The sequence below is a fragment of the Anabrus simplex genome, chromosome 2 (genome assembly GCF_040414725.1).
Source record: "Anabrus simplex isolate iqAnaSimp1 chromosome 2, ASM4041472v1, whole genome shotgun sequence".
Taxonomy (NCBI): domain Eukaryota; kingdom Metazoa; phylum Arthropoda; class Insecta; order Orthoptera; family Tettigoniidae; genus Anabrus; species Anabrus simplex.
This window is the reverse complement of record NC_090266.1, coordinates 406,703,772-406,730,985: the sequence shown is the minus strand read 5'-3', so window position 1 is coordinate 406,730,985 and position 27,214 is coordinate 406,703,772. Positions and strand designations below refer to the sequence as shown.

The window sequence follows — 27,214 nt, the reverse complement described above, 5'->3', positions numbered from 1 at the left end:
CAAACCAACAAACACCTCATTGCGAACACATTGCTAACATTTACGACAGCAAAACCATATAAATAAAACTGGAAATGCGGCAATTTGCGGTATACAGCTTCCTGTCAATGGGTAGTAGGTCAGCGCTCCAGCGGCATTACGGTGAAACTTTTCAATGACATCTTTATGCTGGGCTTCACAAGCGATTGTCAAGGCCGGTATAAGGAGCGCAGCGAGGGATCCAGTCGGCCGTGCTAAAAACTAAACAAGTAGTAGAAAGTGTAGTAGAAGAAGAAGATGTCGAGCTGTGTGGGGGTGTGGACAGAGGATATGTGTGTGGACGTGTAATTGTCATTTGTATTGCGACCTATACGTTTATAGTGTAGAATTTTAATATTTTCATGTTATGGAGAAAAAACTTTTTGAGTATAGGGCTTGTAGGCGTGGAAAAGAAATGGCAAGTGATGTTTTGAAGTCGTACTCCGAAAAATGTAAGGAAGACTCAGCGATGTTTTCAGAAAAATACAATGTAAGTTGTGTTCTGTATTCGTGTGTTCAAAGATAGATGAAGAGAAAATTTCAGTGGGAAAGTAGACTTAAGAATCACGAAAGTAAAATTGACTTTCAGATTGTGCACTATTATTTAGATCTTCAGTTTGTACTGATCTGTTATGGAATATATATGTTCTTAGGGGTTGAATGTAAGGTTTGACATAGGGTATTTTAGAACCTTTATTTTTCAAAACTGTTTTCGATGAAGACAGCTGGACTGATAAATTGTTTACATTTGCCCCGTAGGCTCAAACAATTTCGTGTAGCTGATTATAGGTTACCATAGGCCTACTTTTTTCCTATGTTAGACTTGCTCATGGATTTTCAATCTAGTCTATATTTATCACATATGATCTATTTTAAATTTAAAACTTTTGCTGGTGCACTCCAAAAGTGTATTAATAAAACGAAGATAGTATTCTCTTAGAGAAGCTGTTACCATTCATTTTAAATTTGCATACCATTACAGTAATGTACTGTTCATGTGTGGAGTACCGGTACTGTTTCTGCCCATGGCATTTGAGTTAAGATGAATGCTACTGGCTTGCCCAGAAATTTTTATCTACTTTATATGTTAGTATCATTTTGTCATGGATTTTTGGGTACCTATAAGTTTTTCATCATTTCAAAATATATTTATATATTGTTATTACGGAAGGTTGTAGTAATGTTGTGAACCATGAGTGATAGTTAATTCGAATGAGAAGGTGTCCGAGATCTCACATCGTCGTAAAGTGGGGAAAACATGTGGAAGACGTATAATAACAGTTTAGGATGTTGATGTAATGGTAGCTGAATTACAGCCGGTATTTAGTGAAATAAGGGACGGAGGAAAGTGTAGTGAAATTACAAGGCCAAAATTGCTTGGTAGAGCGGAGGAATTGGCATGCGATTTTAGTAAGAAAGCAAGGCTGAAAATTCTTATACATGGAGTGGAATTTGAAACTTTTAGGTGCTAGTGTACTCCAAGAATGTGTTAAGAAAATGAAGCATGTATTAAACTCTCGGGCTGTATGAAAGTGTGGTATGCAGCAGATGAAGGTAACTATGGTAACGCAGTGCATGTCGTATTATTGCTTTCACTGCTCAAATGTCAGACTCCAACTCTCGTGGGCCCAAGTACAAGGGTAATCCCCAAAATAAGGTCTCCTATTTCTACAATGGTTTACATCACTTTACAACTTGAACATTTAGATATTTTTCTACATAATCACCATTTTGGTTGATGCATTTTTGTAGATGCTGTGTCAGTTTTTGTATGCCGATGTCAGGAAGTTGTGAACCTCATCTTTCACCTCGTCGGTGCTGAATCGCTTTCTAGCCAAATGTTCTTTCAACTTAGGGAACAAGTGATAGTCAGTTGATGGGTGATGATGTTTCACTGAAACTGTTGCAGGTGAGCAACAGTTTGCTGGGCGACGTGCGGGCGAGCGTTGTCATGGAGAATGTTTACGCCCTTGCTCAACATTCCTCTTCTCCGGTTCTGAATTGCCCGTCTGACTTTCTTCAGGGTCTCACAGTACCTGTCAGCATTAATTGTGGTCCCAGCGGTATAAAGTCGACCAACAATACCCCTTTTCGATCCCAAAACACAGTTGTCATGACTTTAACGGCAGACTATGTTTGCTTGAATTTCCCCGGCTCTGGCGAAGAGGGATGCCGCCACTGGCTTGATTGTTGCTTGGTCTTAGGTGTAAAGTGGAACGCCCAGGTTTCGTCACCCGTGACAATCGAGTCCAAAAAGTTGTCCTGTTTGGTTGCAAAGCGTTGCAGAAATATGCAGGAAGTATCAACTCGTTGCCGCGTGTGGTCTTCAGTCAGCATGCGTGGCACCCATCTTGCGCACACCTTCTGGTATTTCAACTTTTCCGTTAAAATACTGTGAGTGACGCTTCGGGAAACGTCAGGGACCAAAGTGCAGAGATTTCATTCTATATAACTTTAGTTATATAGTATTTATTGATAGGACCACTAACAACATACTGGAGATATTTGAGAGTTAAATTTTAAGCCTTCCTATAAAGTACCATTTCACTCAGTGTGAATAAAATTATTTATAGCCTAGATTATAATGCCTCATTCTCCAACATTACATACTGATTTTCATTAAATTCTTCAGCAATCAGCAATTTTCTTGTGATGCCCGTACATACATACAGTCGGACAGAGATGATGGAAATTTAAAGTGTATTTCCTTGTTACTTCGCATTGTTCCAAATATTCCATTAATTTATCGTCATCAATACCTGCTGAAAATGTATCACGTGAACCACTTGCCATTTTGCTGTCACAAATCCACTTACTGTAAAGAACAATCTCGTACTGACTGGTTAGTGGTATTTCTAAACACAGGAAACAACTCTTGTGAAAGCTAGAACACCCTCTTAGAAATTCCAAAGCAATGTCAGGCACACAATAACTTGTAGCTCCTTTACTATAGGTTGTCACAAAAGTATGCGCGTCACAATAGGTTGCCACAAAATTATGTATATCATAGAATTTTAAGCCGGCCGATGTAATCGGCTCTGGCAACTTCTGACCGAATATTTAAAGGCCGACCTGATCGGCCCTGGCAATTTAAAGGGCGGGTGCTCGCAGTACCGCCTGGCCTGTTCTTGCAAACAGTCTTTCTGCAAAATTAAATATGAACGACCTGTTGCAGGCATTGTTGGAATCTGGTAGTTTCAGTGTGTTGACTGGGGAGATCGAAATTCTGGCCTCGGAAAAGGATTGGTACTAAATCCATATCAAAACATTTAAAAACATTAACTTGTATCATTTTCCTTCAAATTGAGCTATTCTTGTAGAAGAAATCTGAAGCCTTATGAGACCGCCTGTCATACATCTTAGGAATATTCCTTTTTGAAAAAGACAAGTTCTGGAAAGAAAGAAAGATAAAAATTAATGGGTTTAAAACCCTTGGATATCTAAGAAAAGAGATTCCGTCACAATTGTATGACATAAAATCTTACCATAAATGAAACTCCCTATAGCTGGTTTAGATTGAGCCTCGCTCTGACTTGCTTCTCGCCACGCTACTACCTGTGTTGTAGTTATGTTTTCTTTCGCCTAGCAGAACTTGGCTAGTGGCGATAGGGGGGGGGGGGGGGCAGTGCTATTATTGGGGGAAGGGGAAATAGCTCTGCCTGTAGTAGGAGCAGGGTGCGGGAAGTTTGAATTAAAGGAGGCGACTTCATATTATTAATTTTTCGTAATGATAGAAGCGATGGTACTTGTTCGTATAAAGAATTTTTGTTCTCTTGTATGTCATTTAAATTTTTGTTTGTGTTAATACTCTGGTCCAAACCTATATAAATATTTTCATAATTGCTCATCAGGTTCCCCTTGCTTACTTTTAAAAAAATGGTCAAGTCTTTATTTATGTCAGTAAATTGGTGACCAATATCCCCCATATGGACACTCATTGCAGAATATTATCTGCGCACTTTTTAGTGATAGATTTACACCCTAGTGCTGAAGTGGTCGACTTCGGTTATCTTCGAGATTCGTATTGGCAACCTTTGAAACACAAACTAAGAATCGCTTATCATCGCTGTGCGACATCTGGCGTACACTTTAAGTACTCGTACTGTTGTTGTTTACACAGCAAAGCCAAACTATAGAATTCATGCTAGGAACACGTTTCGCAATGGGAAATGTTATATAGTATTATATATTGTGTGTGTGACACAGTTGTTTGCTTAAAATAATAAAGGTTTATAAAATTCATATCGATCGATCATATTATCGATTCAATTCAGATTTCATTTCCATTCAGTTGGCAGTATTAACGGAACCCTTCTTACTTCTCCAACAAGTACAAAAATCTATCACTAAAAAGTGCGCAGATAATACTTCTTGTGTCTGTTGGCATTGACGTTTTCGAGATATCTGGCTTGAAAACTCCTATCTGTTTGCTCCACATATGTGACGAAGCATTGATCGCAGTTAAGTTTATAGATTCCTGGATCTAAGAAATCCTCTTCATAGTGATTAACACTATTATGGTTATAAAATATATGACCTAGTTGAAAATGAGACTTGACAGTCATGTTTCTTAAATAATTTTTGATTTGAAAAATCCCTGGGTTAGTAAAAGTGAAATTTGCGTATTTTGAACTCTTGGGATTCTCTGGTGTTAATCTTATTTTGTTCTTTCTTTTTACTTTACTTACTTTGTTCTTTCTTGTTACTTTACTTACTTTGTTCTTTCTTTTTACTTTACTTATGGTTTTATTAATGGTATTAACACTGAACCCATTCATAAAAGCTATCTTCTGTATGTATCGTAATTCTTTTTCTCTTTCTGTATGAGATAAAGGTTAATTGAAAGCTCAATAAAACATACTGAAATAGGCAGCCCTCGTATGACTCCCAGGATGTAAAGAATCATTTTTAATGGTCACAGGAGTAAACGTATCCTTTCTGTATACTGTATGATTGGGTGGACCAAAACCTAACATTGTTTCTTAGTTTTAACTGTATCAGTACAGATGAAGTTCGTGAATTGTACTCTTGGTGAGTGTCTTGAGAATGCCTTGTTTTTGTGCTGGGTGGTGGTGAGAATCTGCATGAAGGTAGGGATTTGTGTGGGTAGGCTTACGATAGATGGTATGTTCTAAGGAGCCGTCTGGTTTCTTTCTTACTAGAACATCCAAGAAAGGAAGGCATCCGTCCGACTCCATCTCCATAGTGAATTTAATTGAAGAATGTTGCTGATTTAGGTGGTTTACAAATAGATGAAGTTTCTCAGGACCTTTTGTCCAGACCACAAATGTATCATCAATATACCTCCACCAGATCATAAGATTGACGGGCGCCAAAGCAATAGCCTCCTCCTCAAAATGCTCCATAAAGAAATTAGCCACTATGGGCGAAAGTGGACTTCTCATAACCACCCACACTATAGGAGAGGAACTCATCAAACATTGTTTGTGTGATGCAGTGTCACTCGTTATTGGTAACACGAGGCTAAGATTAATCAAATATCACTCTCCAATACAACAGTTCAAAGTCGTATTTTTGAGTCAAGTAATGACATTTTGGCAACCGTTATTTCTGAAATTAAAGAAAGTTGTCTGTGTGGGCTGCAGTTGGACGAGTCAACCGATGTAGCTCCGTGTTCGCAATTACTGATATTTACTTGGTACATTAAAGATGACCGTGTAAAAGAGTAATACTTGTCCTGCAAATCTTTGCCCACCGCTACTCGCGGCGAAGATGTATTCAGGACTCTAAAACAGTTTATTGAGGAAAAAGGACTACACTGGTCAAAGAGAGTTGGCGTGATGGGTGTTGGTTCTGGATTTCAAGCACTCGTGGAACAAGTTGCCCCTCAAGTTTTATTTTATCACTGCATGATACAGTGCTACGCTTTGGCTGTTAAGACGCTTCCTTCAGATTTACTAAGCGCGTTGAGTGACGCAGTAAAAATTGTGAATCATATTCATGGCAGCGCTACGAATTCCAGATTATTCAGAGTTTTTTGCGATTTAGTTAGTGCCAAATTTAATGGTCTTTTGTACCACACAGACGTTCGCTGGTTGTCGAGAGGGAGAGTTTTAAACAGGGTTTATGAGCTCCATGAAGAAAACCAGACAACATGGAAGAAATAGAGTTGTGCTCAAAAATAAAAGATTTCTCGAAATGCTGGCGTATCTTGCTGATTTTTTCATTGAAATTAACAGTCTGAATATCTCATTACAAGGAAATATGATGAATATCTTGACAGCACAGGATAAAGTTGCACGTTTTCTGTATAAATTACAACTGTACCAACGCAGAGTTCAAGTTGGTGATATGTCTATATTTACACAACTGTGTGAGCAATTGGTCAGTGACGGATCTCAAAAAAATCGCTTTTGAAGATTCCGTGATTCACCATATACCGGCAGTAATCGACTCGCTGAAGTAATGCTTCCCGGTCATGGACAATCGTCAGTCCAATTCTTGGATATTAAGACCATTTTCTAGTGATGATGAAATTTACGAAGACTAACATGTGTCAGCCAAAGTAGAATTTCTCGGACTACGTGAAGATAGCTCTTTCAAAGTGGGGTTTCAAAATTATGACCTGGTACATTTTGGTGTAAAGTAGGTGGTGACTATCCTTCTATAGCTGACAGAGATCTAAGAATGATAATACCTTTTGCTAAGTGAGAGTGGTTTCTCAACTTTGCTAACAGTGAAAACAAAGGCCAGAAACCATCTCAGTGTGGAACATGACCTGAGATGTGCGTTTAGTTAAACTAAATCTACCGGGCGAGTTGACCGTGCAGTTAGGGGCGCGCGGCTGTGAGCTTGCATCCGGGAGATAGTGTGTTCGAATCCCACTATCGGCAGCCCTGAAGATGTTTTTCCGTCGTTTCCCATTTTCACACCAGGCAAATGCTGGGGCTGTACCTTAATTAAGGCCACGGCCGCTTCCTTCCAACTCCTAGGCCTTTCCTATCCCATCATCGCCATAAGACCTATCTGTGTCGGCGCAACTTAAAGCCACTAGCAAAAAAAAAAAAAAAAAAAACTAAACCTAACATAAAATAACTTGCGAATGCAAAACAATTTCAACCTTGACATAAACTGTCACTGATTAATTAATTAAGGAAGTATATTGAAATTGTAATTACGTAGATTTTTGTGCAATTTTATGGTTAATAAAGGCTATTTGTATGCATGTGTTTTTTTTCCGATGACATTTTAGAGGGGGTGAGCCGAACTTGTCCTCGGACACTCCAGGCACTAAGAGCCATACACTGGTTTTTTTTTTTTTTTTTTTAGGGGGTAAAATCAGTTTCCCTGATAAGCTCATATAAATATAACTATTTAAAAAGACTACTTACAATTATAAACACCCTTTGAGTGGAGTAGCCACGCATGTTAACACGCTGTGGCTATGGAGCCAAGCTCTGCATTCGGGAGGCACGTGGGTTCAACCCCACCGCCAGCTGTCCTGAGAATGGTTTTCTGTGGCTTCCTGTTATCACTTCCAGGCAAATGCCGGGACAGTTCCTATTCATAGGCCACAGCTGATTCCTTCTTTCTCCTTACCCCGTTTTATTTACCATCGTCATACTATTTTCATTAGCTCTTCAACTGAGGATGGCGTTAGGAAGGGATCTAGCTATAAAACATGCCATGTAAATTAATCTCATTTCATCCGCAACCCCGCGTCAAGAAAGGGGACTGTGGGGTTGACATATATACCATTATCAACACCCACTTCTTGTGTGGAACATTCACCCACAGTTTGCGTTGTTTATCTCAAGAATGATAGCATTTATCTTTCATATTATATAGGGGTGTTTTTAATAATAATGTTGTGTATGACGACAGGAGGCAACCATGTGCTTATAGTAACCATAATGTACTGACGACTACAAGCAGCAAATCCCATTCAAGGAGGATTAGTTGCTTGTCGCCTGTTGTCGGCTATAGTCACGTGCAGTGGGCTGCTCGAGGTTGCTTGCAGTGGAATCTGTTTCGCTTAATCCTACGCAGTGGGATCAGTCGCCTCATCTCGTAATCGCACGTAGTCGCTTCCAGTGGATGAGCAGCCTAAATAAACCAAAAACAGCAACTTACAGGTATAATGTTACAGTCAATAGCAAGAAAACCCAAGTATGTAAGAAAGCTTTTTTTTTTAAGCTTATTTGGCATATCAGAGAGGCAAGTGGGGAGGCTTCAGAGCATGCTTGTACAGGGAAAGAGTCCATGAGATATGAGAGGAGTGGACAATAAAAATTGTGCTCTACCACCTGAAACCACATGATCAGATAGCCTCATTTCCAGTTCACACTAGCCATTATTCGTTTGGTAACCATGTTTACTTAGATGCCAGACTAATTGTGCTAAACATGTTTGATTTGTACAAAGCAAAATATCCAGATACTGAAGTAAATTACAAGTATTACCTTAAGTATTTTAATGACAACTTAATCTTACTTTTGGACAACCTCAAATCGATACTCGTGTGACATGTGAGAGCTTAATGGTGAAAATCAGAAGTCATATGCTAAATGATACAGCAAAGAGAGTGGCAAGTGCAGAATATATGGTGCACACTCCCACGATGAAGGGAAAGTGAATGAAGTATGTTCCTTCTTTGATGATTATATCAATCATCATGTGTTAGCTGAAGTGAAAGATCTCAGATTGTTTTTGGATGGGTGTATGGGACAAAATAAGAATCATGCTATGATTCGCTACTGCCTAGCTCTAGCAGACAGTGGACAATTTGAGAAAGTGAGGAGCTATTTTCTGTTAAGAGGAAATTCATATAATGTCAGTGACAGGAATTTTGAACTGATCAAACGAGTGCTTCGAAGAATTGATCGCGTATATAGAGTCAAAGTGTATGTGAAGTACATAGTGCATGCAGCTAAGAACTTGTTCCCACAGATGATATTCTTAGTTTTTCTGAATGGTGGGTGAAGTGTTATTGAAGAGGTGGCTTGTCTCTAGAGAGTTAAGGCAGAAATGTACCTAAATCTGAAAGAGTCTCATTGCAACCTTCAAATTGTATGTACTTCGAGTATTGTAACAACACAGCAGATCATTTATTAGCACGTCATTCCATAGGAGGTTTAATTGAACACATGTTCAAACCCGTCTGTTGGCAGCCCTGAAGGTAGTTTTCCATGGTTTCCCAATTTCACATGCTGGGACTGTACCCTAATTAAGGTTACAGTTGCTTCTGTCCCTTCATCCGCATGAAATTTGTCTGTGTTGGTGTGACGTAAGACAAATAGCAGAAGAATAAAACAAGACTACAGGGTTCAGAATAATAGATTTGCCATTGCTGAGTGAAACAATTAGGTCAGCTCACCAGTGCAAAAATTCTTGGGGAAAAAGAAGTTTGATTTTTTCTTCTTCATAATTCTCTGCACTTACCTTGTTGGCCCTCTTCTTCTTTCCTAGTCCTATACTTTTTATTAAAGGAACCCATATTTTTACAGCCTCAATGGGCCTTGTCGTAATGAGCGACCACTGCCGAGCAAGAATGCAGATTATGTAGTGACACACGGTCAGTGGCAACAAATACTCGTGACCGTTATTCTTGGCTTCCTAGATCAGGGTTGCTATGTCATTGTCAGCTCTTTAATTGTTCTCATGTAGGTTGAAGTAGACCTCAAATCTGCCCTTGGATTCAGGTTAAAGTTCCTGGCCTGGCCAGGAATCAAACCCAGATCACCTGGTAAGAGGTAGGCTCACTACTGTTAGACTGGAGGGTTGGATTTACAATTTGTATTGCATAGGTGTATATATATACATATATACTAGCAAGATATCCGTGCTATGCTATGGTATTATAATGAAATTTATAAGTGAATGCTTAACATTTTATATATAATCCGCCGAAATTTGCGATCTAACTCGTTTTCTGTGAGAATCCGCCAAAATTCGTAATCTGACTCATTTTCTGAGAGATTATGGCAAAGTTCCTCCCATTTTTCAATCTTTCTTTCCAGTAATTGATTTCGTACCTCCCAGGCTAGGTCCAGGTATTCCACTCGGCCAGTTGAGTCCCTAAATCTTTGCCATCTTTTCCTATAAGCATTTTAATATGGATCATATCCTTGAGGAGATCCGGCGTGGTGCCGTCTTGGCTGCCTTGGCAATACTGAACCCACGGCTGGACTGCAGTCGTAGTCATTATCCTTTTCCAGCGAGGTCCGCACTTATTATTATTATTATTATTATTATTATTATTATTAGGGTGGGTGATATTAGTTGAATTTAGGTTATTATTATTATTATTATTATTATTATTATTATTATTATTATTATTATTGATGGTCTGGAACCCACAGCATGATGCAAGACTGCTACTTGGCAGTAAACTACATCCTCTGCCATTGTCATTGCTGACAATGTGACCAGCATCATCAAGATTTGTGGCGACAAGAATGATATATTTCCGTGAATTATTGACCTTATTATGGAGGTGAACAATTGCACAGTCAATATAATTCATATTGTTTATTTCAAATGTGTTTAAATGTTTATTTATATGCCAGATGAATCTGCTGTTATCTAACTTTATGTACTCCAAAGGAAAAGATGGTTCTTGAAAACGAACCCAGGAAAGATTAAAAATGATCAGTTTATGATAAGAATAAGTACATTATGAATGGTAAAATCAATTGGTCTCAACTCCTTTTTCACCCCACTGCTGTTAATTTGATTTACCCCCTTACACCCCAAAATGAAGGCATGTTTCCTTATGTTTAAAGGAGATTCCAAATACCAATGTTCACGTCTGTTACCTTCAGTTCTGAGATAGAAGTATCCCCATGTCTGTCTGTTAGGTCATCAGCCCAGAGGCTGGTTGGATCCTCAAATAGCACTACCAAACATTATGCGGTTATAAGGAAACCACAAAAACCAATGGCAGCACCAATATGAGGCATACTAGGCAAGACGAGGAGTGAGGTAGTTTGCCATTGCTTTCTTCACTGGGTCAGAAAGTTCTATTGCAGCACGACTGACCCTATGAGCAACACCTTTCATAACACTCAGATGCACTAGTCGTGCTCTGAATGTCATTACTCAGCACCACCCATACCACAGCAGCTTCCATATTGTCACAGCCATGGATGAGACTGGGACTTCGGTGGAAGCTACACTTTACTCTGGCCTGTGCCAAGAGATGGATACAAAAGTGCTGTATCCATCAAGAAATGGCAGCAGGCAAAGTATCCCCATAAAAAGAATTAACTCTTTTCACTTCCTTTCACCCCCCCCCCCCTCTCATAAGTGAATTTCCTGTTTAAAATACTTGTCTCTTTAATAGTAAAGGATCTTCTAAATACCAGTTATCACGACTCTAAAATCTTCAGTTTTGAGATATGTGTCACCATAAAAGGAATTCAACTCCATTTCACCCCCGTCCCCCAAAATGATTTCGCCCAAAAACGCTTTTTTCTTTGTTTTTAAAGGAGATCCAAATATCAATTTTTACGTCTGTAACAACTTTAGTTTTTATTAGATGTAAGTATCCTCATACAATTAATTTTTCAATTTTTCACCCCCTCCCTTCATTGGATTTTCCGAGAATACATGCTTGTTGAATTTTAAAGCAGGTTCCAAATACCAGTTTTCACGTCTGCAAAAATCTTTCGTTTTTGAGATAATAGTATCCTCATACAAATATTTCAACTAATTTTTCAATGTCTCTCCTTCCTTTAGGTGGATTTCCAAAAACAAAAAATACGTATTCCTTTATTTTTAAAGGAAATACCTAATTTCACCTCTGTAACATCTTCAGCTTTTGAGATATCAGTATTCTAATTAAAAGAATTCAACCCCATTTTCAGTCACTTTCACCCCTCAACCCCAGTGGTTTCTCAGAAGAAAAAAAAATACATGTTTCTTTATTTTCAATAGATATAAAAATACTATTTTTCACTTCGGTTACATGTTAAGTTTTTGAGATATACTGTGGAAATGCTCATTTTAAAATTTCACCTCTTTTTAGTTCCCCTTAAGTGGAGTTTCCAAAAACAAATCACCTATGTTTCTTTACTTTTGCAGGAGATTCCAAATACCAATTTTTACGTCTGTAACATTTTACGTTTCTGAGATATACTGTAGATGTAGTCTTTCTAAAAATTCACCCCAATTTGTCACTCCTGCTTAACCCCCATTAATTAGATTTTCCAAAAACAAAAAATACGTGTTCCTTTATTTTCAAAGGAGATCCCAAATACCAATTTTCTCGTCTATAATATCTTCTGTTTCTGAGATATAACTATCCTCATTTAAGGCATTCAACCCGTTTTTCACCCCTTTTCACCCCTCCTATTTGGATTTTCCAAAAAGAAAAAAATGTTTGTTTATTTTTAAAGGGGATTCTAAATACCAATTTTTATATCTGTACACTTTAAAAGTTTTGAGATATATATATACACACACATTCATTATAAAAAGTCTTCTCCCTTTTCAACCCCTCCCCCATTAATTGGATTTTCCAAAAACAAAAAATGCCTTTATTTTTAAAGGAGATCCCAAATACCAATTTTCAGGTCCATAATATCTTCAATTTCCGAGATTTAAGTGTCCTCATTAAAGGCATTCAACTCCTTTTTCACCCTTTTCCACCCTTCCTATTGGGATTTTCCAAAAACGAAAACAAAAAATGTTTTCGTTTATTTTCAAAGGAGATTCTAAATACCAATTTTTACATCTATAAACTTTTAAAGTTTTGAGATATAGATATACTCATTTTAAAAATTCACCCCTTTTTCACCCCCCATTGATTGGATTTTCCAAAAACAAAACAATACATGTTTTGTTATTTTTAAATGAGATATCAAACACTAATTTTCAGGTCTGTAATATCATCAGTTTCTGAGATATAAGTATCCGGATTAAAGGCATTAAACCCCTTTTTCACCCCTCCTATTGGGATTTTCCGAAAACAAAAAAATTTGTGTTTCCTTATTTTTAAAGGGGATTCTAAATACCAATTTTTACATCTGTACACTTTAAAAGTTTTGAGATATACATACACTCATTTTAAAAACTCGCCCCTCTTCAACCTGCCCATTAATTGGATTTTCCCAAAACAAAAATGTGTTTCTTTAAAGGAGATCCCAAATACCAATTTTCAGGTCTGTAATATCTTCAATTTCTGAGATGTAAGTATCCTCATTAAAGGCATTCAACTCCTTTTTCACCCTTCCTATTGGGATTTTCCAAAAACAAAAAAATATGTGTTTCCTTATTTTTAAAGGGGATTCTAAATACCAATTTTTACATCTGTACACTTTAAAAGTTTTGAGACATACATACACTCATTTTAAGAACTCGCCCCCTTTTCAACCTCCACATGAATTGGATTTTCCCAAAACAAAAATGTGTTTCTTTAAAGGAGATCCCAAATACCAATTTTCAGGTCCGTAATATCTTCAGTTTCTGAGATATAAGTATCCTCATTAAAGGCATTCAACTCCTTTTTCACCCTTCCTATTGGGATTTTCCGAAAACAAAAAAATACGTGTTTCTTTATTTTTAAAGGAGATTCTAAATACCAATTTTTACATGTATAAAGTTTAAAACTTTTGAGATATAGATATACTCATTTTAAAAATTCACCCCCTTTTCACCCCCCCCCATTAATTGGATTTTCCAAAAACAAAAAAAAAATATACATATTTCGTTATTTTTAAAGGAGATATCAAACACCAATTTTCAGGTCTGTAATATCATCAGTTTCTGAGATATAAGTATCCTCATTAAAGGCAGTCAACCGCTTTTTCACCCCTTTTCACCCCTCCTATTGGGATTTTCCTAAAACAAAAAAATATATGTTCCTTTATTTTTAATGAAGAATCTAAATACCAATTTTTACATCTGTAAACTTTCAAAGTTTTGAGATATAGATACACTTGTTTTAAAAATTAACCCCCCCTTTCATCCTCCCATTAATTGGATTTTCCAAAAGCAAAAAAGTACCTGTGTCCTTATTTTTAAAAGAGATCAAAAGTATCAATTTTCAGGTCTGCAATATCTTCAGTTTCTGAGATATAAGTACCGGTATCCTCATTAAAGGCATTCAACCCCTTTTTCACCCTTTTACCCCTGCTATTGGGATTTTCCGAAAACAAAAAATATGTGTTTCCTTATTTTTAAAGAATATTCTAAATACCAATTTTTGCATCTTAGCGAGCACGTACATCTTAATATGAATGTATCCCCAAAATTTCATTTCTTTATGTCCAGTAGTTTTGGCTTGGCGATGATGAATCAGTCAGTCAGGACAAGTTATTTTATATATTATATAGATCAGGGGTGGCCGCTAACCTTACGGTAACTCGGGGAGCCGCAAATTTAGCAGACAAAATTTGGAGCATGTTTAGAAAATGGTTTATAAAATGAAGACACTTTCTTCATTTTATAACAAATAAAGGAACATTTATTTTCTACACTACACAGAACATTATTTTTCAGGTACACACCAAGAAATGAGATTTTACTTTTGAGAAGTGCTTTTTCGAGTGTTCATTTTTGCTCTTCGTTTTTTGAAATCTATCTGATAATTGGTAAGCGCAGTTCGCACAAGTTCACTTAAATGTTCATCAGTTGGTTCAGATCGATATTTAGATTGAATGAATTTAAGCGTTGAGTACAGTGATTCACACACATAAGTAGTCCCAAAGACTGGGATAAGTCTCTTGGCACACTCTTTTGTTAGTCAGTATTTTTCTTCTGGAACATACTTTCAAAATTCTATGGTAGAAAAGCCACTTTGTTCGAGTCCTTTTAATTCTTCGTCCTCTTGCAGTTCTAGTAGCTCCAACTCTACAGCTGCTGTAACCTTTGTTATTGGTGATGAAACAGGACAGCCATCGCCCGCAACATCAACAACAAAAGGATTTTCCAGGAATGAAAATGAAGGTTTAAGTGATCTCAAAACATTAAATCTGCCATTGATTTCTTCAGCAAGGCCAGACATTTTTACTCATGTAATCTTCAGTTTCCACCTGAATGTCAGGAAGGCTTTCAGTAATTTTCTTCAAACATTTGAGTGAGAAAATGTTTTAGTCTGAAGGTCTTTCCCAAAAAGCTTTAACTTGCTATGAAGGCTAAATACAGTCTGGGTCAAATCATAAATAAGTTTTTCTCTTCCTTGTAAACATATGTTTAGCGTTTTAAATGCTGGACCGCATCTGTAAAAAAGCCAAATCTAACAACCACTGGGTTTCATTACGTTCAGGAAATGTTTTCTTTCTTCTTCCATAAACTGTTTGATTTGATCAAGTAATTCAAAAAATCTGCCAAGAATATTGCTTATTGATAGCCATCTCAGTAAGCAGTACCAAGATACATCATCAGTAAGTTCATCTGTTTGTATCTTCTATAAAAGATTTGAACTATCTGTGTGTTTTGCTACATTAGCGAATACAGTTCACAATTTTTAGAATTACCTGCATAATATGTGGGTACTGAAAATATTTTGCTCCTAAATGTTTTCTGTGAAAAATACAATGTACAGGTAGGAAATCAGGAAATGATGTGTCAGCATTTAAAAGCCCAATAAGCCCTTGTTTCGTGCCAGTCATAGATGGTGCACCATCGGTAGCAATGCTGACAATGTTACCCATAGGCACTAGTTTTTCTGTAAAACACCATCCAGGGCTTCATTAATGTCACAAACACAAGTAGTATCCTTCAAAGTAACCAGGTCTAAAAGTTCTTCCACCATCTACAAGTGCTTTGACACATACCTCACAAATATGGCTAGTTGTGGTTTATCTTTGATATCAGTAGACTCGTCCAGAGCCAGACTTACTGCTGATCACTCGCTTGGATTTTTTTGTAAATTATTTAAAATTTCCGCACTAATAACAGAAACTCGCCCCTCTGTTGTGTGTCTAGCAGTGGGCATTTCGTTGATCATTTTCTGCAGTTTCTTATTTTTTGGTTTTAAAACAGAAATAACTTGTGCCATGTTCTTCTTAATAAACTCCCACTCTGTGTAAGGCTTTTTTTCTTTTGCAATATTAAAAGCCAAGATGATTAGTGATTTCAGTTTGGTTTTCCTTAACTGGGAGCCAACAGGAAAATCTTCCTTGAAACTGTTGTGGTTAGTGTCATGATGGCGTTTTAGATTACTGGCCTTGAATTGTGACAAAGTTATTTGACACAAAAGACACATTGGCTTATTGTTTCTTTCTACAAAAACGAATTCTTCCTCCCAGTCGGTAATAAAAGCTCAATTCTCCTCTTCATATATACGCTTCTTAGGCAGCATCGCAACTGTTTGAACACCAGGCCACAACTGTACTGAAACAGCACACAACAGCACACAGAAAAGTATCTGCACTCACTACTGCCTGCACATGAACATGACTGGCTTCAGCTCAAGACACTGACACACACTCCCGCTCAAAGCACTATCTAACGGAAGGCCCCGGAACTATCTTCACCTCCCATCTCTCACCACTGACCTCCAGCGCTAATAACATTAAGTCGCACAGCACTGATACTGACTGACGCCGGCCGCGAGGTGTCGTTAGATTCCATTAATTATATAATTTAATTTTACTCTAAAGTTGGTGTCAAGAGCCGCACGAGACTGACTCAAGAGCTGCATGCGGCTCGCGAGCCTCGTTGTGGCCAGCCCTGATATAGATTATTAGTACTGTTCACAGGTTTTAATGAAACTGGGCACCTGCTTTCAGCATTATGTAATGTACATTTCACTGGAAGAGTTTTTGATATTTTTATTATGTTGAAACTGGAGTCCCACACTGACAAAAATCAAACAATTTTTCAAATTTGTTAAAATTCATCTAGATGTAATTGAAATACATCCTACTAATGATGGTTCTAATGTTATAACCAACTTATATAATTTTGCCATTGATGATTTCACGGCCCGTACTTATAGACATAATACTGTATAGGCTTTTGGGCTTATGCCGTGTCAAGAAAATAAGGTGAAATTCTTTACGTTCCGTAGAGAACTGTGCTCTGCGTCATCAGAAGAAAATCTCGACTGTCCACGAGAAAGGCTTCTTAAACAATAACTTTTTGAAATTTAGATGTTATAATAGAAGTGGAAATGGTATGTTCATTCATCACCAGATGGCTCCCCAGACGTGGCACAGTGCTACCGCATGAAGCAGAAGCTGACCGAACCCTCAGAATCAGTCTAAAAGGGTCACATAACATGTGTACGTAGCATATGACATTGACACAAGCCTGGAATGAAACATCTGGCAATGAGGAACGTAGAAATTTGGAAAACACCAATACGAAATAACAGTAGTGAAGGGACAGGGAAGGGAATTACCTGCGTTAAACCTTAATGGCTGGCAACCAGGTATTACTTAATTGATAGCCAGTGTCCCTGTTGAAATTGGTAGGATTTCTACGTATTTCCACAGCTTCCCGTATAATCCTGGACCTGTAGTGTCTAGCGTGGGTAAGAGCTCGAGCACTTTGGAACATGACATCATGACCCGACGAAAGAGCGTGCTCAGCTGTTGCCGATATGTTTGGCTGGTTTAGACGAATATTATGTTCATGTTCCTTGATACGGGTACCAATGGACCGGCATGTTTGGCTGATGTATACCTTACCGCAAGCACGTGGAATTTTATATACCCCAGGATATAACAGTGGGGACAATTTGTCCTTGGTTTTATTCAGATTGTGAGCAGTTTTAGTGGCTGTGCCAAACACGGTTTTTATATTGTGTTTGCGGAGGACCTTGGCAATTCGATCTGTGGTGTTGTGAATGTAAGGCAAGTAGGCAGTTCCCTTCACTTCTTCCTTCTGTCAGCTTTGCTTGGTCGTTTCTCTGGGATGCAGGGCTCTATGAATCTGCAAATCGCTGTATCCATTACCCTTGAACATGATTTTGAGCGTGCCCATCTCCACCTGGATATTTGATGGCTCACAAATTCGTCCTGCCCTCTTGGCGAGTGTTGAGAGAATGGCTTGTTTTTGTGCTGGATGGTGGTGAGAATCTGCATGAAGATAGCGATTTGTGTGGGTAGGCTTACGATAGATGGTATGTCCTAAGAAGCCATCTGGTTTCTTTCTTACTAGAACATCCAAGAAAAGAAGGCATCCACCTGACTCCATCTCCATAGTGAATTTTTTTGAAGGATGTTGCTGATTTAGGTGGTTTAGATATAGATGAAGTTTCTCAGGACCTTCTGTCCAGACCATGAATGCATCATCAACATACCTCCACCATATCATAAGTTTGACAGGCGCCGAAGCAGTAGCCTCCTCCTCAAAATGCTCCATAAAGAAATTAGCCACTACGGGCGAAAGTGGGCTTCCCATAGCCACTCCGTCTGTTCGTTAAAATTCCCACCCCACAAGAAATAACTGGAAGTCAAGCAATGGTAAAATAGCTTAGCACTGTCCTCAGGGACCAGGTGTTCAATGAGAGACGTGACCGAGTCAATCCGCAGTTTAGTGAACAAGGACTCCACATCAATACTCACCAAATTTTTTTGTAGCAATATGTCAGCATTTTTGGAAAAATGCATCGTAGTGAAGTGATAACATAATTGGTAAAATCTGCAATTTTGATTTTTAAATCTTGTATATCAAATGTTGATTCTAAACTTATTTATTTATCACATGTCTGTAACGGAATTGTCCTCCAATTACAAAAGATATTATGAATAAATAAATGAATGAATGAATGAACAAATAGAATGCACTTCTGTCCCAGTCACGGATAACCACCAACTGGGGAAAGAGTATTAATTCATTGAATGAATGAGTGAATGCATCCTGTCAGCCTACAGCTATGGAACTCCAGCAGCTGAGGAGAGAACATTCCGTGTATTGGAACCTTAAATAATCCACATGCAGTTAACATTCACATTAAGAAATAACAACAACAACTGCAATGATGGTGGTGATGATTTTGATGATAATAATAATAATGAAAATCCGCAGCCTGTTTCCATTCATTTGACTGGGTCAGGAATTTAATGAATGAAGCCCCCATCTAGCAGAGAGGAAAGGAATTGTGCCGGCTGCCAAAGCCTGTCACACTCCTCTGGGGCAATGAATAATGAATGAAAGATGAAATTATATTGGAGAGTGTTGCTGGAATGAAATGTACCCAGAGAAAAACCTGTCCTGCTTCCGCTTTGTCCAGCACGAATTTCACATGGAGTGACCGGGATTTGAACCACGGAATCCAGCGGTGAGAGGCCGGCGCTCTGTCACCTGAGCCACGGAGGCTCTGATGATGATGATGATAAATATTCTAGTTATAATTAGAATAATGGATAATCATCAGTGTTATCCTGTTCTTGTTCTATTTATAGCAGATTGATGGCCCAATCTTATACTCTGCACGGCTTTACTTTTAAATTGACGTTTTGACCGATTTTGGCTTTTTCTGGTGGTTATGCGCTGAAACATGGACATCCAGCCAATCCCAATCTGCCATTCGTATTGACTTTTATCGGCAGAGTGCTATCTCGAAGCCTAGTTGCCGATTCTAAATTTACGTTTACCGTATGGTTAACGTATCTTGCTCAGCATGTATGGTATTCTGTATAGTTCGTGATCTTTTGCATTTTTCTTCAGTAATTTGTGTTTTTCATATTAGTCTTTATCTTTCTAGTATAGTACAGTATAGTATAATTTACAGTTTAGCATAGCATATGTTAGTACAATACAAGTTTAATAGTTCAGTATATAAGAATATAGCTGTAGTTTTATTTACGTCCGTGTATTGGTTAGTGTACTTCATGCATATTTAGCATGTCTCGGTGTAATTCGGAAAAGACAAGTGGCAAGAAAGTGACACTGAGATCAGTGGAGTGTTCCCTTTGTAGGCCATATCCTCCTTCCTGTGCTAGCCATTAGCGGTAGTGATGTTATTTCCTCATTTTTAAATTAAAAAAAAATTTTTTTTTATTACCACGGAGAGGTGCTCCCACGTGGCGCATCCCATGTGGTGGATAGGGGGTTCCTAACCGGCTTGCTGGCGGACTTGAGGGAAATAAAATACCTCTCGCGGACCAAACACACAACCGTCTGTGGGTGGGGGACACCGACGAAGAATACACCCACGATATCCCCTGCCTGTTGTAAGAGGCGACTAAGGGATGATCGAATTAGAACCATGAGACTACTTGTAATTAGTACCATCACGCAGGAAACACCATGGGTCGCATTCACTTGCACGTAGTACCGCTATGATAAGTACGCAATAGGTTTGTGGTTAGTAGCGACAGTGTGTGAATCAGGATGAGGGTCTTACAGTACCCGTGATTCGTATCCCTATATGAGTGACACCATGGTTCTTCCTTGCCTGTGCTTAGTTCCCACTATGTGAGGAATACCATGGTATAGTGCGAGTCCCTGTGGTTAGTCCACTTATGTGAGGAGTGCCATAGGTTCGCGTTGCCTGTAAATAGTGCCGCAATATGTGAAACACTATCGGTGTGTGTTACATGTGCGCATTACACTACCTATGAATAGTACCATACTGTGTGGAATACTGCGTGTCTACGGTACTTTTGATTAGTACCGCAATATGACAAATAGCATGGTTCTACTTTTCTAGCGATAAGTACCATTACGAGGGGCCGATGACCTGGATTTTGGACCTGTTTCGACTACAAGCGTCATCGACTTAGTATTGTGCTTTAGAAGCAGTCCCTTGGTCAGTAATACTATTGTTTATTGCTAGTTTCTGGGAATGTGGGGCATTGCGGGTCGGATCCACTGATTTGTTTTAACTTCATATCCATTCATTCTTCATCCTCAAGTTTTCGAATTCTGGTCAGTGGAGGATTATGAATTTTAAAATTGTCATAACATTTCGTCTCATTTCGTACTATTAGGGTCTGATGACCTACATGTTAGGCACCTCTAAACAACAAACATAATCTTTTTTAATCTTAATATATTCTCTTTTTACTGCCTGATGTTGCTTGAAAGTGTAGTTTTGTGAATTTGTTTTCAATCCAGGTTCATTAGCTTTTCTGAGTACGGTATTACATTTTACAAGGGCTGTTTACCGCGGTCGTATTGCATCAGCTGTTCTCGCTGTGGTAGCGCGCTGCAACGGAGGTAAGGCAGTGCTCATTTGTTCTGCGAAACTTCAGTTTAGAAGTAAAGCCGTGTGGTGGTGGTGGTGGGGGGGGGGTATAGCTGGCTTTAGTCTATCCTGCATGAATTTCATGATCTTGCAATTTTCTTGTTTACATATTTCTACATACATACATACATACATACATACATACATACATTACCATTATAGACTGTTATGCCTTTCAGCGTTCAGTCTGTAAGTCTCTGTGAATTTACTAAATGTCGCCACAATCCTCGATTTGCAACTAGTGTTGTGGCCTCATTTAGTTCAAATTACTAATAACTTACTGAGATTAATAGGCTTAGTCCATTCATTTTTTTATCATTCTGATGATTCTACTGTATAACCATTCACATCCTGACATAACGCATGTTGTTCATTACTATTAATAAATTTCCTTTGAACTGCTAGAGTTTCCTTACAAGATCTCAGGAAATGAAATTCTTCCCTATTTTCTCGACGGCATCGTACTGAATTGGCTTCCATGATCCACCCTTTAATTTTATAAATTCCCACCATTCACCAAATTAGACCTTGAATTTCTCTTCTGTTTACATTTACAATGGTTATGTTCATACCTTGCCTAGCACTTTGGTCTTTGAATATCCCTGAGACATAATTTGTTTCCTCAGCGATTTCTCAACTTTGTCAAAGTCCTTCTGCCAATAATTTCCAGATCCCAAACTTTCTAGTATATTTGTTTGCTTTGGTTAACTATCCCTTTCTGAGTATTGTTCCTCTGATGATAGTATGCCATTTGCAGAAGCTGGGCCACCCTCTCCTATCAATCTTAACCAATATTTTAAAATTCTATTAAGGTTGTCTACTTGAATACTTTCTTCACATATTAGTCTTACCCCCACAATTTGCAGTATAATTTGGTACCCCCATTATAATTTTACCGAACTTCCTCTCTAACTGATTCAGCACCTTGCACACTTTCGCTACACCTCCCCCCCACCCAACCCCCAGTTCAGCACCATATAATATTTTACTTTTCACTAAAGCTCGTAGAATATTTTTTTAAATCTTATATTCTATGCTAGGAAACTTATTTTCAATAATTTTATTTACTGATAATGCTACTAGACCATTCTATTTTGCTTGCTTTCTCTTGTGAACCCATTTCCCATTGTTTGTTATATTCCCAAGTATTCTAATCTGTTAGTGACCTCTACAACCATCTATCAGCCATTGTTCATTCTTTGCTCATTTATTCCTCCTTTTACAAATCAGAACTTTTGTCTTAGAAATGTTAACTTATAAGGACCATTATTAAATAAAGTTCTGTCGCAGCATTCATGAACTTTTGCATGCCTCTGACCTTTAGCATCATTAGCAGGACATAGTTTACAGCAATTAGGCCTGGTATTTCATGATTTACTAAAACTGGACTTGTCCACTTACCTCCACCATGACCAGTTAATATATCATTGACAAAAAATGAGATAGTTTACGTCCGTGTTTCAGATACAATTTAGATTCTGTTCAGCCATGCACTACCTCGTCCTGTACCCTAATACTGCACTGCACACCTCCAAAGAGGGCCTCAGGGACACCCCTAGCAGGCGTACCTTCCTAATCAGTGCCCCCCTGCTGACTGTGTCAGAAACTGTTTCTAAATCTGGAGCAGTTTTGTATAATTTTCCTCATTTCCGTTTAATATATTCATCTATTATTGTTCTTGCAATCATATCTCTTGCTGTTTTACCTTTCTTGAAACCACTTTTATATCTCGAGAGATGGAAAATTCTTCTGCCCGTTAGTCATTAGTCTGTTGGCCAAAATTCCTGTGTATAATTTACTTAAATAGTCAGGTAATGTTATACTTCTGTAATTTTTTATTTTTTTTTTCACCATGCTTTTTGTAAATTGGACATATTGCACCTATTTGCTGTATCTTAGGGAATTTCAAAGACTCAAATATCTTGTTGAACAATTTAACTAACATTTCTAACATTTGCTGATTTTTTACTACTTCTTTCCAAAACATATTTGTTATTTGACTTGACTCTCCTGCCTTCCTACATTTGACCTTTTCTACCCTATCTTAAACTTCATATTCTGATATTTCTTGATTTAAGCAGGGGATACTTATCTCCAAACCTCTCGAGATATCCATACACATTCCATTGTTTATTCATGTATCCTGTCCCCCTTAATGTTTTCTGAACATAATCAACCTGTGTGACTCTGGACTGGAGCAAAGGTGTCGCATCAAAGACTGTTGTTAAAACTTTTTTTTTTTTTTTTTTTGTATTTTGCTTTACGTCGCACCGACACAGATAGGTCTTACGGCGACTATGTTAAAACTTAACAACTACGGCAGTCAGGGTAAACTGCTGGCATGGCTGAGGTCATTTTTGGTGGGTCGAACGCAATGTGTTGTGTACAGAGGAGCCAAATGGGACCAGATCACAATTACTTCTGGAGTAATTCAGGCCAGTGTGATAGGGCCCCTCCTATACAAGATTTATGCTCTTACCAGATTGTGTAAATTCGACCATGACGCAGTATGCCGATGACAGTCATTTACAGAGCCATGAAAAACAATGATATTGTACAATTCCAATCAGATCTGGATATTATAGCTCTGTGGTGTTGAGGTAAATAAAATGTATATAAATATTAGGAAGTGTAAATACCGTATTTACGCGAATAATCCCCGCATATAATGTTTTTAATTTGATGCACGAAATTTGGGGTTCGGGTTTTATTTGCTTCAGTGTTCGCTTTTTTTTTTTTTAAATGAGCCTTCCTAAACTAAGGTTGCGGGAATTATTCGGTGGCGGGGATTATTCATGTAAATACGGTATATAAGACTAAGCAGAGCTAGACAACCACTCCAGAACCAACCTACTCTATGTGGAATCCAACTGCCGACTTCTAACTCCATCAAACTGCTCGTATTCACATTACGGACATTCTAAAATTGAATAAGCATATGGAGGAAGTGGGTGTAAGGCATATAGAGCGCTAGGTTTTGTCCGTACATGCCTCAGGAGGAAGAAATAAAGCCCTACAAACGACTTATATTTCCCTGGTGCGGCCCATGATAGATTTAGTAATTAGCTCAGAAGGCATGTTAGGGAGAATTAAGAGCAAAGAAATAGGGGACTGGGTTGAATCGCACCATGCCTCAGTTTGGGTGAAAATGGAAAGAAGTGAGAGAGAGGAAAAGGAAGGAGAGAAAAAGAGGAGTGTTGAGAAGGTAGAAGATATATAAAATGTAAATAGTCAGAAAATGTAAAACGGGATTTAGACGCTCTTATAGAAAATTAACTGCAATTAATTAAGTGTGGATGTGAGGTAGTGTTGAGAGAAGACAATGTTGACTGAGTGCTGGAATTAATTGAATACCCAATTAAGAGGGTATCTCAGATAGCTAGATGTAAGAAAAGAAAGATAGGAGGGGAAGAAGGATGGTACAATAAAGAGTGTAAGGAAATGAGGTAAATAGTCATGAGGTCTCTAAAAGAATATAGAAAGCATGGAGGGAGTGCAAAAAGAGAAGATTTTTGTAAATTAAGAAAAGAATACAAGCTTAAAATTGCTGAGAGTAAGAAATTATGGATGAGAGAACAAGCAGAAGCAATAAACAGGGAGTGTAAGATGAAGCAATCTGAAAGGGTATGGGACAGAGTAAATGAAATTAATAAGGGGGAGAAGAGGGTTGACAAACTACGATTCATGGGTGGACTACTTCAGAGAATTATTAAGAGGGAAGGATAGATGGAAAGATACCGGGGGGGGGGGAGAAGGTCATGCGGAGGGGAGTAGATATATAGATATATGAGCTTGATAAAGAAATTTCAGAAGAAGTAATAGGGGTCATAGGAAAACTTAAGGGCAGGTCAGCTGGTGGAAGCAATGGTATTAATAACTTGTTTTGGAAAGAAATAGGTATATATAGTCAGATGATAGAGGGCATAGTAAAATTATTCAACAAGATTTTCGAGGGTGGTAGGTTACCAAAAGAGTGGCAAACTGGGATCATATGTCCAATCTATAAAAGGAAAGGCGAGAGGAATCGGCCGAGTAATTATAGAGGTATAACTTGACTGGACTCCTCGAATAAGATTTATGCAAGTGTACTAGCGAACAGACAGAGTGACTGGGCAGAAGAGCAGTCGATACTGTCAATTTTTCAGGATGGCTTTAGAAAGGGTAGAAGGATGACAGATAATATAATGACAGTCAAGGTGATCCTGGAGAAATATCTGAATAAGGAAGGAGGTAAAGTATATCTAGCTGCCATTGATTTTGAAAAAGCTTTCAGTACAGTGAGTAGAAGCGTGTTAGTAAAAATAATTAGGAAGGGTGAAGGTTTCAGGAAAGATTATACGATAAAGTCTATTGTTGTATTAAATTGGAAGAAAATTTAGTAAGCGATCTGATTGAATGTAAGATGGGATTCAAACAGGGCTGTAAACTGTTGCCGATTTTATTTCTATTATTTATAAATGACAGTTTGCAAGCTCACAGAGAGAATAATTGGGCATCTCCGGTTGTAAATGATATAGAGATCCCAGGATCGATTCTTGCTGATGATGTGATATTAATGACCTTAACAGGGTGGGGTTTACAGAGAAGTTTAAATGCGGTTTCCGAATATGCAAAGAAGTGGTCCCTGAAATTTAACAGTAATAAATCGAAGGTGTTGGTAGTTCGAAGGAACAGGTCGAGAAAGGAGAGGAAATGGATGGTCCAGGGGGAGATGATTGAAGAGGTCGAAAAGTTGGAATACCTACGAGTGCTTATAAACAAAAAAGGGGGATAGAATGATCAAATTAAGAGAACGAAATGGAAGGGGGTGGCGGCCCTCTCACTTGTTAAGATTTTGGAGACAAAGTACCCGGGTATAAAGTATAGTATCCAAAGGATGGTGTTCAAGACATTAGTGTTGAGCAGAGTACTGTATGAAGCTGAACTATGGGGTCTAGAGGAAGGAAGAGATATGTTAAGCCAGATTAATTGTAAATTTAGTAAGACGATGCGACTCCCGCAGTGTACAGCAAATACGGGGGCGATAGTAATTTGTGGGGAGTATATAGAAGTTGAATGTGTGATGAGAGTACTTAATTATTGGATGAGATTAAAGAGAGGGGGAGGTGGTATAGTGTTCAAACGGCTTACCAGCAGTAGCTGAAAAGTATGTATGCTGGGAGCTGGCTGGCAAAGATCATAATGTTTGTGGAAAGGTTGGGTTTGGGATACATATGGCATGTGGTTTAGAATAAAAGGGGTAGCAGAAGTCGGAGAACGATTTTAATGAGTGTTAAGGATATTCAACTGCAACGAGAGATGGAGGGAATGTAGGAGGAGAGCATCCCTAAGTATATTTAATAAGTCAAGTATCAAGGATAAATATTGTAATGTGGATAAGAGTTGTGAGAGGAGGTTTACTATGGTGGATTCTGGGCTTATATAAAACTACAGGGTGGATTAGAAATAAAGATAATTCATTATGTTTATTGTGTAGAAAAGTGAATGGAGACCTGCACTTGCTAGGAAGATTTAAAGAAACAGAAAAGTAAGAATGAAAATTTTGAGTGTAAGTCAGCAAGAACTATTAAAACAGAGTAATGATCAGAAAATTATCATTGATGTTACATGGGTGAATGATTAAGGAATGGAATAGGGTAGGGAATCTGAATTGGTATTTAAGTGCTGTAAAAAATTTGTTTTAAAAAATTAAAAGAAGTGGTCATGTAAGTAGGCTAATGAGACAATTGGGCATGAAATCAAATAAGTAGTTCAGTGTGTGTAAGAATCTGGAAGAGTGGTCTTTGTATGATTAAGTATCTTGTGTTGTCGATATTGGGTTTCTAGGTAGTAAGAAAAAGGTAAAGATGAATGAAGGCATGAAGCTCACCAGATTATAGGAATGAAAAGGGTAAATCAGCAAGATCTTAGTATGCTGAGGTAGGTCGCGGCATGGAGCAGGCCGTCTTGTCGAGAATCAATGAAATATTCAAGGATAAGTTGTTGCTGTGCTCTAGCTCGTGACGGGCGAGTGTAGAATGAAAGTAGATTAAGACTTGCTGATTCAACCAGGATTGGAGAGGCAGGTTATTCTATGTTTTGTTGTTTCGT

The 27,214-nt window shown here is 38.1% G+C and overlaps 1 protein-coding gene across 5 annotated transcripts in view; it reads left to right on the top strand.

The window, feature by feature from the left end:
- The first annotated feature begins 240 nt into the window (after nt 1-240).
- Nucleotides 241-27,214, top strand: part of LOC137498537 (uncharacterized) — a 92,139-nt gene continuing 65,165 nt past the window's right edge. For all 5 annotated transcript variants that reach the window (XR_011017821.1, XR_011017819.1, XR_011017818.1 and 2 more), the window contains exon 1: nt 241-508. The gene's annotated coding sequence lies outside the window, so the exon portion shown is untranslated. The remainder of the gene's footprint in view (nt 509-27,214) is intronic.